The following is a 16,611-nucleotide window of genomic DNA, read 5'->3' as shown; positions in this document are numbered from 1 at the left end:
TGATGTGGGAGTGATTTCTTATTAATAAAGAAACTGCCTAGGCCCCTTGATAAGGCCCACCCTTAGGTGGGTGGAGAAAACAGAGGAGAATGCTGGGAGAAGGAGGCTTGGTGGAAGAGTCGCCATGGTTCTCCCGCTCCAGACAGACGCAGGTTAAGATCCTCCCTGGTAAGCCAGCTCGTGGGCTACACAGAATATTAGAAATGGGTTAGAACAATATGTAAGAGCTAGCCAATAAGGAACTGGACCTAGCCGGGCCAGGCAGTGTTTAAAAGAATACAGTTTCCGTGTAATTATTTCTGGGCATAAGCTAGCCATGCGGGCGGCCGGGTGCCGGGGACGCAGCCCTGCCGCCGCTCCTATTTCAACACTTGCCTCTTGATATGTATGGCAGACCAGAAGTCCCAAAATTAATCAAAATCATCAAAATGCCTAGTAGGAGTGGGAACTACACACAATGCCTATGTTAGCCAGTGGTGGTCGAGCTAGCACTGCGCTGTGCCTGAGGTGGAAGAAGGCGTGGAAACGCTGAGTCATTACTACCCTATTGATGAAGAAATTTAAGGACGCATTTTTTTTAAAATGCTCAGATATTTGAGTTTTTCCATGATAGGCTGAAGATTTTTAAACTTCATGACCCATGGTAGTCTCATGAGGTCTGACTCTGCCCAGAATCACTGGACTGTGGACACATTGCCCGTGGTTTCCTAAGAGAGCTTGATCCTTGGGTCTTGTTTCTCTCTCTATCCCAATGCTTATGGTACTAACCCCAATCTTTTTGGAAAATATTATTTTATATTTGTTCATGTCCCCCCCACCGTGTGTGTCTGTGTGTGTAGATGTGTGAACGACTGAGAATATCAGATTCTTTGGGTCTGGAATAATGGGCAGTAATGAGTCCTGGACACGCCTTCTGGGAACAGAGCATGGCTCTTCTGGAAGAACAATAAATACCCTTGACTACTGAGCCATCTCTCCAGACCCTCTTTCTCCTTTTTTATGTTAACTCATTTACTGAGAAAGATAATAGCCTGGTACAACAAAACAAATCTCAAACCGAAACAGCAACAACCAGCACACAAGAAACAACAAAGGAATAGAGGTCCTCAAGTGAAAACAGTAACAAAAGAGTCTCGCGAGAAGCAGGCAGGGCACCATAATGCAGAGCCTGTGCTGGGAGGCCCGGGGCACGTCACCACAGCTCTGCAGACCCCAGCACAAACATCTAGAAGGCTATGGGCTCATCACTGGTAAGTCAAATCAGATGCCCATTCCCAGGTTTTCACTTCCTGCTCAAGACTGGGCAATAATTCTGTAACTTTCACTTAGTGAGCATAAGCTAATTAAATGGTATCTTATATCTGTGGTCCTATTTATATGGACCAGTCTAGACTTGCTCCTGTATCAATCAAAACATAGCTCTTTGGATTAATTTAGCAAGCAATTGCAAGACAAGATTGTCCAAGGCCAGTACTGAAGGGCAATGGAAAATATGCTACAAGACATTCCACACAGAGTCAGGTAAAAATGCCATAGAATATGGTCATCTGACAAATGAGGATCTTGGAAATGCTATATCCGTGTTGCAGGAAGTGGAGATTTGTTTGTGTGCTTAAGTAACCTTCCTGATTGACTACTGAACCAAAATGTTCGTTAACAGACTTTTGCAAAAGATTAAGTAAGGCAAGAACTGGCTCCCATTTGTGCTATAAGAAACCAAATTAGGGATTATTGTTATTTTCAGTTAAAAAGTTGGTATAAAAGGCTTCATAAATAAATAAATTCACAAATAAAAATGTTCCCTATTAAAACAGCCAGCAAATATAAAAACTCAGTGTTCCTACATAAAACCAAGTTAATATTAATGGAGGCCAACTCACCAGAAGTCACCTTGTTAATGGACAAGTGTCAAAGCCTTTTTCCTTTTTCCTTATATAGCATCAAATAGAAGCTATACATAGATTATGAAATTATAATGGCATAGAGCATCTTTTTCCCAGAAGCCTTGCACAGACTGTGAAACTATCACCTCTCTTCTGCCTCTACTGAAAATGCTTCAAAGTTGAAACAGTTATTTAGCATGAAGATTAATAAAATTCATATCAAAATAATTCACAAGTAGTTAAAATGTTTAATTTGTGATGTGGGAATGATTTCTTACTAATAAAGAAACTGCCTTGGCCCATTTTATTGGATAGAAAATTAGGTAGGCGGAGTATACAGAAGAGAATTCTGGGAGAAAGAAGGTTAGAGGAGGAGTCGCCATGATGCTCCCACTCCAGACAGATGCAGGTTAAGATCCTCTCTGGTAAGCCAGCTCATGGGCTACACAGAATATTAGAAATGGGTTAGAACAATATGTAAGAGCTAGCCAATAAGAAACTGGACCTAGCCGGGCCAGGCAGTGTTTGAAAGAATACAGTTTCCATGTAATTATTTCTGGGTATAAGCTAGCCATGCGGGCGGCCGGGTGCCGGGGACGCAGCCCTGCCGCTCCTATTTCAACAGATGGCGCCCAACGTGGGGCTAAATCCACTTAAAAACCTGAGAAGCCTTAAAAATAAGGGAAACAGAGTTTAACACAGATTTTTGCTGTTTTGTTGGTGACATGCTGTAGAGAGATTCCTGATTCAGCAACAGCAGCAGAGAAAAAAAGCTGCGTCATTTTAAAGCGCGGCTTCCTGGTGCTATGCTGCCAGCGTGAACTCTGGCTTTAAAGCATTTCAAGGCTTTTATGGGACTGGATGTTTCTGTTCCCACTTGGGATCGGAGGAGATTGCTCTGAGACCTGCCGATGGCTCAGCGTTCCCTGCCTACACCTGGGCAGATGGCGGAATCAGGCTTAGGCAGGCGGAAGAGCATGGCGGATTCCTGCTGCCATACAGAGACGCGTTTTCAGACTGCGCAGTGCTCTGCGTGTCAGATTTGGCTGTAACTTGGATAAAAAGAGTTTCTGTGCTGCACACTCAGTCTCAAAATTAAATTGCTGATTGCGGCTCCAATGTAAACTGCTGTTTGCCTGTAACTGTGCTCAGCTCAAAAGCACCAAATGACTCTGAGGCAGGAGCGGCTGCTCCTTGCTGAACTGTGCTGATCTCAGGCAGGAACTACCGTAATTACCTTAAAACCGTGCAGTTAAGGTTTAGACTGGGCAGGACACAGGCAGTACCGTATTACCTATACATGGTGCAACTTAAGTTTTTAAGAAATGCTTAACATTTTAAGAAATGCTCCTGGAAAAAAAAAAAAAAATTACAGATTCACAGTAAAACAGATTCAGACACCGTTGGATGAATGTACGTAGGCTTGGGGAAAAAAAGAGAATATAAAGAATAAAGTTAATGTCTTAAAAAGAAAAAGGGTAAAGTCTTTAAAGAGACAGAGTACAGAAGTACAGATAGTTATAGATTAAGAGAAATAAAGAAAAATAAGCCACGTAAAAATGAAAAATTCACAGAGAGTCTGGATTATGTACATTGTGTTTTCTTTAAAATTTTTGACTGTGAAGGAGCTAAGTACAAAGAGACATTTTATTATATGGGCTGCTAAGCTGAACCTGCACATATGTTCTAAAGGTATCTTGACTTCAAAATTTGGATCTAAGGATATGATGCTTTGGAGAGGGTCTTCTTTTGTTTCCACAGAGGATGTGACCCTATGGATTGCATCTATCCCGGTATGGTATGATAGACCACGCCCTCCTGAAAGGTTGCTGTGAACACCCTCAAAAAATTACTTCACTCAACTGCCAACCGAGATGAACCTGACACACAGGTTACACCCTAAATGATCTGATTAACAGTGCCCCCATTCAGCAGGAAGCAGTTTGGAGAGAAAAAACTACGCCCATGTTCCCAAATATTGTTTATAAATGTTCTTTTACATTTAAAGGGGGATATGATATAGATATGAATAATTTGCATTGGTATGGATTTTAAGGTCAATTTTGTTATATGTATATGTATTTTTGAACTTGATTAAGGTATTGTGATTATGTAGTTCACTTAAAATGTAATGTATAATTAGGAAATATAGGTTGTTAATGGATAATCATTGCTAATAGTTAAGCTTGTAGTCATGTTAGTTAGATTTTCTAGATATATAGAGATATATTTCAATTAGATAGGCATTCTTCATATCTTTCAAAGACTGCAGAATATGGCATTTAAAATATTTTAATAACTTAGGACTTTTCATGACAAGGAGACACGTCTGCTCCTGGCAGCACCAGCTACTTCAAGAGGAAGATGGGCATCGAAGAGGATCCTTATGGAGTTGGATAGTCATTTGGGCAAGAAACTGCTCTTGCCTGGACTGTTGCATAAACTGGACACAGAGAACCCTCAGAGAGAGGACTGCTGAACTTGCCTAAAGGTGAGATGGTCTTTCGGGGTTCCTGATTCATGAAAGAGTCTACAAGACATTCTACAGAACACAGCAGAAAGTGACTGAACTGTCTTTAAAATTTCCTGCTTCATGGAAATGTATCTGGATACCATGGGCCTGTAGGCCGAAGATGGATGCCCCAACGGTACAGAGGAACTTTGGGTGACTGTCCAGGCAGCGAGATGTCTCTGTCATTTCTAGAGTTTTCTTATTTCTTGTTTACTTAGATAATATTATATCCTTCTGGAGTCTTTGATGGAGTTGAAGAATAAATAGTTATAGTTTTCCTTAGTTATGATAAGAGATAAAATAGATATAAATATTGTAACTGTAATTCTTACTTGATAACTGTTTTGTTATATGTAATTTTACTATGCTAAAGTTAAAGCCTTTCTTTTTTGTTTAAACGGAAAAAGGGGAAATGATGTGGGAATGATTTCTTACTAATAAAGAAACTGCCTTGGCCCATTTTATTGGATAGAAAATTAGGTAGGCGGAGTATACAGAAGAGAATTCTGGGAGAAAGAAGGTTAGAGGATGAGTCGCCATGATGCTCCCACTCCAGACAGACGCAGGTTAAGATCCTCTCTGGTAAGCCAGCTCATGGGCTACACAGAATATTAGAAATGGGTTAGAACAATATGTAAGAGCTAGCCAATAAGAAACTGGACCTAGCCGGGCCAGGCAGTGTTTGAAAGAATACAGTTTCCGTGTAATTATTTCTGGGTATAAACTAGCCATGCGGGCGGCCGGGTGCCGGGGACGCAGCCCTGCCGCTCCTATTTCAACAAATTTGACCTTATCTTAAATGAAGAAAACAACAATTATGCTGACACTTTATAATTAAGCACTTCAAAACTTAGGTGAAAGTCTTGCCTTTTAAATTTTATTCCCTTGAAATGAACAATAATAGTATATTAAGAGAAGGCCTTCCTATGTACCACTGAGGTTATCATTATGACCAAGAGGTAGCTATAAGACAGAGAGGCCATGAGGCTCAAATTGTTATTTTCTAATCCAGAGACAGAACTCTATCATGTCAAGCATCCACCGAGTTAGCTACTAGCTACTAATGTTGCTCAGACTTTAATAATATAGTACATTATTAGCTTTTGCAAATGAACCACCCTGAGTCTGCAGAGAAAAAAAAAATAAGATTAATCCCCAAAGCAACAGACGGTGTCGTGCTCAAAGTAGAGTCTGTTTTCATCTTCAGTAACAGGCTGTTTGAAAGGAGCTCTGGATTGAAAGTCAGAATGTCTGGGTTTGTGGCATTTTCCTTGTAGTTGAGCTTCGTGTACCTTGAATAACCCATAGTCTTCTGAGCTTGAACTCCCCTAGCTCTAAAATGACGATGTTGACACTTATCCAATCCAATGGTGAGGACTACATAGTGTAACTGTGTGGAAGGTGCTTTGTTAGAGAAGAGGTACATCAATGATGGCAGAAACTAAGGTAGCGCTTTTCAAGAATTAATGTTTTGGGAAGTCAGCCTGCAAGAATGAGAGTTGGGGAACATCTGGTAGATTTCTTCTGCAGGTTCAAGAACTCTGTCCCTCTCACTGAGTCTCTCAAATGCAGTCATGTGACTAGACGTCCTGAAAGACTTGCTAGCAGCAAAAATGTTTCTATTCCAACTTTCCAAAAGATCTACAAAGCTAGGTTTTAAAAGTCCAACATAGGAAATTGCCTGGTCTAAGCAAATTTTGCCAGTAGATGACTTTAGAATGCCAAGCTTGGCAAAATACTGAGAAGTTTGAGAGCTAAAATATTCACGCTGTGTTCTCTCACCTGCTATGAAGGCAGCCAGGCAAGGAGACAAGACTGAGAACCGTCAGACTCAGCCGTTTTGTGCCACATGTTCCCTAAGGGGATGTTTCCAAGGGAAGTTGGTTGAGCTGTCTCAGTCTGTGGTAACTGAGAAGAGCCCTGAGATGATATTCCCATTCAGATCTTAAGGACTCAGTGAGAACAATGGGCAGGTTCGGGAGCATTTCTAACGCTTGAGAAAATAATCTGTTCCTTATGTCAATAGGAGACAGATGTCTATGCTCTACGCTCTTCTTTCTTTGTGGAAATCAGGGTTCAAAAGAGCTGACTCAGCCTCTGAAGAAGTTGAGTGGTTTCCACACACATCAAGACTATCAAAGTGAGTGACACACATTCAGGGACAGCAGAGGACAAGGACAGCACTCTGCTTTGATGACTTGTTTAATCTTTGAAAATGTGCTTTAAATAGGCCATTCTTTTCAGTGACACTTTTATTCCAGGCTATGAGAATATTTTATTTCTCTACTCTCTAAGATCTATAGTAGGCATTATCTGTGGTTGAAATGATTTATGTCGCAGGAGTTATTGATGATGCTTTACTTTTTATGGGGAAAACATGACCTTTACTGGAGTTCCAGCTTAGAATGTCTATCATGATCAAGTGACCTCAGTTAGAAAACTTCAATAGGGGACAAATGAGAATTCTACATCATGGTGCAAAGTTACGTAGCTGAAACAATGCCATGCTTACCTATAATATAAACAAGTGCAGGGACAGAGGGAGATGGAGGTAATGCATATAAACAATACAACATAGTAGTTCTGCTATATGCTACTTTTGCCACTCTGATAGGCCACTTGCACCCTTCATCCCTAGTTTTCTCATATTATGTTTATTTTGTGTGTGTGTTTGCATGTGGGCATGAGTATGAGTATATCATGGTACAGGCATGTAGGCAAGAGGAAAGTTTGCAGGAGTCATTTTCTTCCTTTTACTATGTGGGTTCCAGGGATCAAACTTAGGTAGTAGGCTTGGTGACAAGTGCCTTTACCCGCTGAGCCTTCTTGCTGCTGACCCAATTTTTCTATATTCAAAATAGAGTCAGTGAAGCTCACATAAACTCACAGACTAAAAGGACATGCACAGGTCTGCACAGGTCTGCACAGGTCTGCACAAGGTCCTTTGTGTGGCTTCCAGGTTAGTGTTTTTATGGGGCTCCTGAGTGTGTGTGTGTGAATGAATGGGTCTCTGATTCTTGTGCCTTCTCTTGGGCCCTTTTCCTTCTGTTGGTCTGTCTTCTGTTGTCTGTTGCCCAACTTTGATATGATAACTTTTTTATCTCACTAGAATTCATTTTGTTTTATATCTTATTAGTATCTCTTCGAAGCCTGTTCTTTTCTAATGGGAGATAGAAAGGAGAGAGCGAGTTCATATGGAAGAGGTGTGGGGAGGAACTGGGAGGAGTAGAGGGAGGGGAAACCATAATTAGGATATATTATGTGAGAAAAGAATCTATTTTAAATACAAAGAAAAAAATAAAATAGTATTCATAGTAGATACCATATCAGATTGTCATAGATTTTGAATAAAGTAAAGTATTTAACACAACAGGTGAAACATAATAAACACCACAAAAATGGAGATAACAATATCTGGAATAATTATCATGTGACTACAAAAAGACAAAAGCTAAGAACAATGATGGAGGCAGTCACCACATAGAAGGACAAGCATGCATAATTTTCATTAATGCATTTTACTTGGACACCAAGTTCATGCAGTAAATACATTAGTGTTTCTTGCAGAAAAGGAAGCCAAGGGACAGAAAGGTCAAGTAACACATCTTGGTTTCCATGACTGAGCTCGTATTATTCCAGGCAACTTACAGGGGTCTCAGTTTATTGTAAAAATAAACATGTTTATCGAATCACTGACTCTAGCTTTCAGGAACGTGTGATGGTTTCTCTACAATTCTGCTTGCGATAACTTTACAATTTTAGCTGTGTCTTTGGGGGAAATAGCATTGGAAGTGATGACAGGGCCTAGAGTAACTTCGTGAAAACAAAGAATCTGATGCAAATGTGGGAAAAGCAATCTCCAGTGTCAGAGGGCTGGAGACAAAGGCAGTTGGCTCTAGTCTCTGCCTTCTAGAGGGGCACACACTGATGAGGCATCTGGACATGTGGCACCATGCCCCTTCCTCTCCTTTCTTTCTGCATGTCGTATTCCTATCTTTTTACCAACACCTCCTCACACTTGACGTATAAACTCTTTTTTAAAAAAGCACATAAAATTTAATTAATGTTCAGCTCTCAGAACTTTAAAAAAAATTATGACTTACTCCAAATATTTTTTGACTTGTCTTCAAAGCACAGTTTCTTAAATACTGGTTGTTTCGGGTCTTGATGCTTATTCCAGATTCAGGGAATTTGAAGATTTGATCTCAGATTTTTAAAGATGTGACAGCTTGATTATTTTACAAGGCCAAGGCCACGGTTCAAGTCTGTAATTTTAAGAATCAGAACTGTTTTCCCATTGATGTCGACAGTTTGAAATGTGTGGTCCACAGCTGTTTATGGGCGGTTTACAGCTGTTGCCTTTTTGTGCCCAAAGTCCCAGAGAATCTGAGAGCTGATCCTCCTGGAACTGTTATTAATATCATTATCATTTAGACAGTTTATCCTTCAGCTAGCAATTTTATGACTATTGTGCTCATGTAGCATTCCAGGTGGTCACAGGACACTTTAGGAAGAACTTACTTATAGTTCAGATTTTTAAAAGAAGTAACTTATTCAAATGCTGGTAAAATAGAAAAGGGCCCTCACATAGAAAAAGCAAGTGCCAGAAATTACAAAAAATTTATATAAGTCAGAATAAAAAAAAATGAAATTCTTTAGTATACAAAGGGGTTCAGTTAGTATCGATGGGCAATGTGAACTCTGAAACTCGGTGGGGGCAGTTCCCTAATGTTGTTATTTCAGAATCAGACAAAGCCCTTTAGCAAGAACTGGCCAAGCTTTATTGTGCTTGAACACCATTTTGGAAGTGCTTTATTTGATTCTGTGATTTATGGGGCTTGACATAGCTCTTAGCAGGTGTGCACCGGAAAGGCCTTGCTATCCTCTTAGGGAAAGAAATCATTACCACAGGAAGGGAATTGGCACACACAGTCAGGGGTGTTACGGTGATGAAAAGACGGTTATTCTGTTTGTATTTTATTCTTTGACTAATGCATCTCCAAGGTGGATCAAATGTGGAGACTACCCTAAGTGATCACAGTTTTTTGATCGTATATTTTGAGCATTTTTAAACTTAGTCTTTAGTCGTGTTATTTAATTCTCTCACATGGACATTCTATTTCTCTGTTGCCTCACTTACAAAAAGGTTAAAACAGTAGCATCACAGAATTCTTGTAACTACAAAAATGTATTTGTAAATGGAAGGGCAATGATTTTTAAAATTAGGATTAATATAAAATGGCAACTACAATTAGGACACCATGTGCTAATATGATAATGTCATGAGGTCTATTGTTTTAAAGAAGGCATTTCTGAATTATAAGCTGTGGAGAACAATAGTTATCATATTGAATACTTACATGAGAACATTAAATATGTAAAAGTTTTGCCTTTTAGATAGTGGTCATAACATATATTTTACCTCTGATTTCAAAGCCGACATGGGCATTGATAATATAAGTGACTAAAATTTAGGAATGTCTACCACTCTAAAAGAATCTAACTAACCACAATAGAACCTGAGGAAATAGACATTAGAAAATGGAAGATTATTCCCCTTCCTTAAATGTCCGGAGGTATAACTTTACCATTTCTAGTCACAGAATAAATCCCGTTATAATGGGGAAAAATCACAAAAATCCATTTCTTTAAAACCTCATAGGAAAATTTTTTCATATGTAGATGGAAATACATATTACACTTGTAGATAAATGTTCTATCTTGATGTAAAAAATGCTGGTGGTGAAAATATACAAATATCACACTTGCCTTCTGCCATGAAATTCTGCTAAAAACACCACCCAGGACACTGCAATTCTTTGGGGTTTTTTTGGTTTTTCAAGACAGGGTTTCTCTGTGGAGTTTTAGAACCTGTCCTGGAACAAACTCTTGAAGACTAGGCTGGCCTCAAACTCACAGAGATTCACCTGTCTCTGCCTCCCGAGTGCTGGGATTAAAGGTGTGTGCCACCACTGCCCTGTGACAACACAGTTCTTAACGAATTCAATTGGCTATTTATTCTTTTCCTGGAATGCAGTGGGTTATATCGACATTTGGATACTGAACCAAGTGATTTACCCCTGCATTCAGGAGTCTAGAACATATGATTCCCATCTGATAGAGATAAACACAGGTACAAACTGATGACAGACAATGATTCTAGACCAACAGTTTAAGCAAAGTTCCTGAGACGACATGAATGGTATCTCTCAGTACTCTGAAGGAACAGCCAAACAAAGGGATTCTGGACAGTAGGAACCATTAATATAAAACAAAGATTTAAAGACTCATTACTCTCTAGGAGGTGGTGGTGCATGCCTTCAATTCCAGCATTTGAGAAGCAGAGGCAGGCGGATCTCTGTGAGTTTGAGGCCAGTCTGGTCTACAGAGCGAGTTCTAGGACAGCTAGGGCTGTTACAGAGAAACTCTGTCTCAAAAAAAAAAAAAAAAAAAAACCCAAAAAAAACCAAATCATTGCTCTTTTTCCTCAGGCATAATTAATCAATCAGCACCCAGAGATTTCCATGAGCATGAGCAGTTTAAGTATCTTTATTGATCTTAATTCTCATCTCCCTTAGGGACCAGCTCCTAGAATCCAGCTGATCCATCCTTGTGCCTCAGCACTCACTATCCCACTTATTACCAAGCACAGCCCTCTGGGTTTTACAAATGCAGTCCCAGGGGTGGGAAGAGGGAAGCCTTTTAATCTTTCGCAACAGTGTCTCCTGCAAAACATCTTTGTGGTCATGTAGAAAAAAAGGGGGACTGAGAAACGTGCTTTTGATGGCAGGGCTGGGAGGAAGAATGGGAACGGTTTTGCCTTTTATGCACCTTCTGGAAAGGATTGCAAGAAGAAAAAACACGTTACCATCAGTGTTGGTCAGTATGCTCGGTGTCTGAACTAAAGAGCGCCACAAACAGGAGAATGTCTCATAAGCCAGCTCTACACAGAACTCTTGCCAAGAATAACTACAAAGTGGCGAGTCACATCGGCCAGGCCTTGTGAACCCTGTCTGGCAACTTTGGAGTCCCAGCCAGCATTTGTCAAAAAGCCACTCTCTGAACTAGGTCCCTGCTGGAGAAGGGAGAATCAGTTCTCTTCAGGGACAAGTCCTTTGGATTTTCTAGCCTCAGTGCTTACCCCCAAACACATGTGCATGTGGATATCCTAAATAGATTCCATAGGTTGTGTGTGATACTCACACACATACAGCACACGCATGCACATGCGCACACACAAACACACATATACAAAATGAATTCAAGAGAGTGTCTTGTTGGGCGGCAAACACAAGAGAAACTGGAGGGAGAGAGGAAGGGGTGGAAATTACATAATTATCATGTACATTCTCATTGGAAATTATAAAAAACTAAAAAGCTTAAATTACAAACATAATCTTGAAGACCTTTCCAGTAGAGAAAGTTTCCTTTAGAATATAAGGCCAGGAACTCAGCTCCCTTCAGACAACTTCCAAAAGAAAGCTTAGACTAAGTCGGGGAAACAAAGAGCCATTATTTACAACGGATTTGGTTTTAGAGAAGCAAAGTGGAGAGCGGGGTTATTAAGACTCCCGTCAACCAGGAACGTCTGTCCGCTGCAAGCAGTGGATGAGGCTGCCATAGGTAAATGCTCCTTGATCCTAGGGATGTGACTGGCCTTCTTGGTGCTTCGAGAGCTTTGTCCTCGTCAGAATTTGGGATGGAATAAAGAACTTCTGGATTCATCCTAATCCACTACTCAAAATTGGCAACTCACGCAGTCTGCTCATCCATCCACATAAGTGATCTAACAGGATTAGCTCCTGGCTGCTGCCCTTTCAGTCGAGTGCCACCGGAAGACTCTTTTGTGACCGCAGTGGCTCCTCCATCAGTATTGGCTTTCTCTCTAACTATGGTAGCAAAACAATAAAATGCAATAAAATGTCACCTTTTTCTGACCCGCCAACCTTTCTAGTACATTTATATTCCTTATTTAATTCAGAGGCATGCTGGGAAATTTACCTAAATCTGAGAGCCAAATGTTTTGAAAGTCCTTAAGAATGGAGTAGTAGCAGGGAGGAATTTCTCATCCGGGATAAGCTCCAGTAATCAGCTTTTTCAGCCTTGAATCAACCCTTAATAAAAAGAACGAGGATTTTGGATAAAGTCTCTTTTCAGGCTCAAGGGACTTACAACTCTGCCTCTGTATCTCTCTGCTACTCAAGACATTGAGCCTCTTATTGGGGGCCTGCGTAATGCTTACTGATGCGAGGTTTCAAAGTTTGCATAAGTACATTTGTTAATGGACCCAGGTTTATACAGACCATTACCGTTATTATTCCCCATGATTAAGCATAGAAATTGCACCTAAAAAGACTCCACTCTCTGGAGACCTTCCTCCTATCAATTACTGTGCTTCATCAGGCGATCAGACGGATGCTTTTTTTTTTTTTTTTTTTAAACCACTGTTCTCAGCTCAAGTCTGCCTAGAGCCAAAAGAAAAAACTTTCAGGGAAAGGGTAGGACCCAATTGCCAGGAACGTAAGAAAGAATCACGTGCATGCAGTCCTGCCTGACAACAGAGGTAGTCATTGAAAGTATTCAAACATGGTGGCAAGAGGAGCTTGATCTCTGACCCAGTATGAGCCCCAAAGAGGCAGATATCCTGTCCAGTCCCCCTCTTGTGTCCTTGGTCCCCAGTAAGTCCCAAAGAACCTGGGCTGACCCTTACCAGATCTGTATCTAAAGTGCCAGCCTGTGATTAGCCTGAATTCTACCATTTCAAGAACTTGGTTTCATGATTTTCCATTTCTTGCCTCTTTAAAAATGTGTAAGAAGACCATAGGCTTTCCTTTATTGGCGACTGTGCCAGAATCCAAGACAATTTAGAGCTTAAGGAGGATGCAGCAGGATAATAAAACAACTGGTCCTCTCAACTGAAACAAAATGAAACAAATCTAAACATTTCCCTTTTAGTCCTAACAGGAGGGAAAGGATGTGGAAGAGGAGAGTAAGAAAGTTAGTGTCTGGATGATCATTTTGTAATTTCCCATCCAGCTGTTGTATTAGCTAAAAACCTGTCTTTTCTTTATTTTTTCTTTTCTTCCTCCCTCCTTCCTCCACTCTTTCCTTCCTCCCCTCCTTCCTTCCTTCCTTCCTTCCTTCCTTCCTTCCTTCCTTCCTTCCTTCCTTCCTTCCTTCCTTCCTTCCTTTTTTAATTAATGTGAAAACTGATTTTTACCAAATGGTAAACACATCTGGATCTGTGCCAGGCAATGACTTCTGAAGAAGAAAAAGACAGTTATTTGGAGACTGTTTAAAGCCAGACAGTTCAGTAGGAACCATGCATAAGGGACTTATTGAGAGTCTCCCCCTCAAAGACATCTATCTCCACACAAGCCCGCAGGTGCCAGCAACACTGAGGAAGATTTGCAGGTCCCCAGCACGTCTATCTGTGACAGCACTTCCTAGGACAGCCAAAGGAAGAGAACAAGCAAAACGCGGGGATAAGTGGGTGTGGCTCTTCCAGTGGCCTGGCATTTGAAAAAGACAAATGACAGACTCCCATACTCTCTTCCTGGGCACCACTTAGCAGTTTGGTCATAAGCTAAAAGCTTCCCCTCTAGGAGAACGCAGATGAATGCGGATTGAATTGTAGCTTTAAAGGCATTCCTCTGCATCTGTAGTTCTCAACCTCCCTGATGCTGTGACCCTTTAATACAGTTCCTCATTCTGTGCTGCCTTCAACCATAACATTATTTTCATTGCTACTTAACCAGTGTATCTTTGCTACTGTTATGAATCGTAGTGTAAATTCCTGGTGTAGGACCCACAGGTTAGAACCATGGCTCTACATGGACCCTGAACATGAAGTAGACGCTCAAGGAGAAAAGTTCTGGTAGTAGAGCCTGGCCAGGTAGAGTAACTGGAAGGGGCAATGGTTTAGCACATGTACCTGCCACCATATTTTTTTTTTCCTGTTTGATAGTTACTCAGTGGGATTTAGCTGAGCTCCTGGAAACGAGGCCTGGACATACGAGAACTGGTCTGGTGGTTGAGGAGGATGTCAGTAATCTTTGGTGTATTGTACAGAAAATTTTGCAAAGAGAGCCCGTTTTTAAATGGCCAGTTGGTGAAACATACTTCTGACCTATGTAAGGTTTTACTGATTCCATTTATTGAAACTCTATACATTACATGATACATGTACATAGATAGGCACGTTGTGTACAAATTCTCATAGCATTTACCATGTATCCCCTCTTGGCCTTGTCTGAAATGGTTTGGTGTAGTTTGCTGCCTCCGTCTCCTTTCTCATGGAGTTAGGCGTGCACATGTCTGCCTCAGAAACAGATGCTCACCAAAGGAAAGTGCCGAATTAGGCAGCTGAGATCCGGCAGGTATTAACTCTATCTCTTCAGGAATAAAAGGGGCAGATCTTTGTACCCTAGGGATAAAGAAGCTTCCTGTTCTTATGAATAATAATCTGTGTATACTGGCTAGTTTCATGTCAACTTGGCACAAGCTAGAGTCATCTGAAAGGAGGGAACCTATATTGAGAGACTGACTCCATAAGATCCCTCTGTATGACATTTTCTTAATCAGGGATTCATGTGGGAGAGTCCAAGCCATCCATGGGACAGTGGTCCTGGGTTCTGTAAGAAAGTAGGTTGAGCAAAGCCGTGAAAGCAGGCCAGTAAGCAGCACCCCTCAATGGCTTCTGCATTAGCTGCTGCCTCCAGGTTCCTGCCCTGTTTGAGTTCCTGTCCTAACTTCCTTTAGTGGTGAACAGCAATGTGGAAGTGTAAACCTAATAAACCCTTTCCTCCCCAAATTTCTTTGGTCATGAATGGAAACCCTAAGACCCCACATAAGACTGGGATTTCTTCTCTCCTTATTCTTTTGTATTCTGATGTTCTAGGTTTCTAACTCGAGGATAACAACATTTGCAACATGGTTATAGGGCATCTTACAGGCCACAGAACATAACTTCTCACAAATCTGTGGTTGAAAAATTGTCAAGCAGACTCCAAAATCAGAGATGGCAATCATGTCTTCTTGGGAAGACATTTACTAGGGCTCTGGAAACAGAACTGTGAGTTGAGCACTACAATTCCATTTTACAAAGGAGGAAATGAAAACTAAACTAGTTTATGGTTCCTGAGACTCAATATGACATGAAAGCTGGGTGGAACTCCAAAGCCTGTATGTTTTTAACACACACACACACACGCTCGCACACACATGTGTGCGCATGTGTTTAACACAGAAACACATGCAGTACTGCTTAAAAACTCATACAGCTTTTGCTAAGCTAGAGTTTCTAGTATCTAATATATATTTTATAATATCTAATATATCGTACATATATGTATCATATATATATATACACACACACATATTTGCATACCACACATATTACATACTAGAAACTCTGACTTATCGAAAGCTGTATGAAGGCTTTAAATAGCACAGCACAAGAGACTAGCGTCATAGATCAAGAGGCTAAGTTGGGAAAGACAACTTGTAGATAGAATTTTGTTTGTTTTTAAAACATATGCCCTGTTTCTTGACATTCTCTCTCTCAATACAAAATACAATAACAATTGATCTAAGTCTTAATTTCTATTTATATTAGTCTACTCAGGCTGATGTGATTCGCCCAGTTCCAGGTAATGACAGCAGCAGAATGGTTTCTGCAGCCAGACCAGGAAAGATAGCAGTGTTTACCCAAGAGATAATTTGGCTTTTCATCTGATCCTTCTGTGCCAAGTTAAATAATTACTCTCTTGGCTAAACAAAATAAAGAATTTTCTCCTACAAGGTAAAAGCACTTGCAGTGCTTCTGGTTCTGTTCATTTCTCTTCACTGGACTTGGATAATATGGGTTTTCACAACAAAAGTACTTGTTCATTTGTTCAGTGAAATAGGAATGAAACTCGTTACACTGCTCCCTGGAAATTCAAACAAAGAAAAAAAAAACAGAGCTGGGGTTGTAGCTCCTTGGTAGAGCAGTTTCCCATCATGCACAAATGCCTGGCTTGGGTCTCACTCTCTGCTAAAATGATGATGTTTATGATAAAACTGATAGTAATAATAATAAAGATTAATTAATTAATGAAAAAGAGAAAAGGGAAGATTTTCTGTTTTGTACTGAGGACAATATTATGACTGGACTAGACTTTACTTTTAATTTCAGTGCTTATTGACAGAATATTTTACTGAAGTTCTTCATGT

The 16,611-nt window shown here is 40.4% G+C and overlaps 1 protein-coding gene across 5 annotated transcripts in view; it reads right to left on the bottom strand.

Moving 5' to 3' along the window:
- The window catches only part of Slc8a1 (solute carrier family 8 member A1), a 314,067-nt gene that overhangs the window by 154,383 nt on the left and 143,073 nt on the right, over positions 1-16,611 (bottom strand). The window lies entirely within an intron of this gene.

The sequence above is a fragment of the Alexandromys fortis genome, unplaced genomic scaffold (assembly GCF_014885135.2).
Source record: "Alexandromys fortis isolate MF-2015 unplaced genomic scaffold, M_Fortis_MF-2015_v1.1 scaffold_42, whole genome shotgun sequence".
Classification (NCBI taxonomy): Eukaryota; Metazoa; Chordata; class Mammalia; order Rodentia; family Cricetidae; genus Alexandromys; species Alexandromys fortis.
Note: the sequence above shows the minus strand (reverse complement) of the source record. Positions and strands in the feature narration are given on the sequence as shown.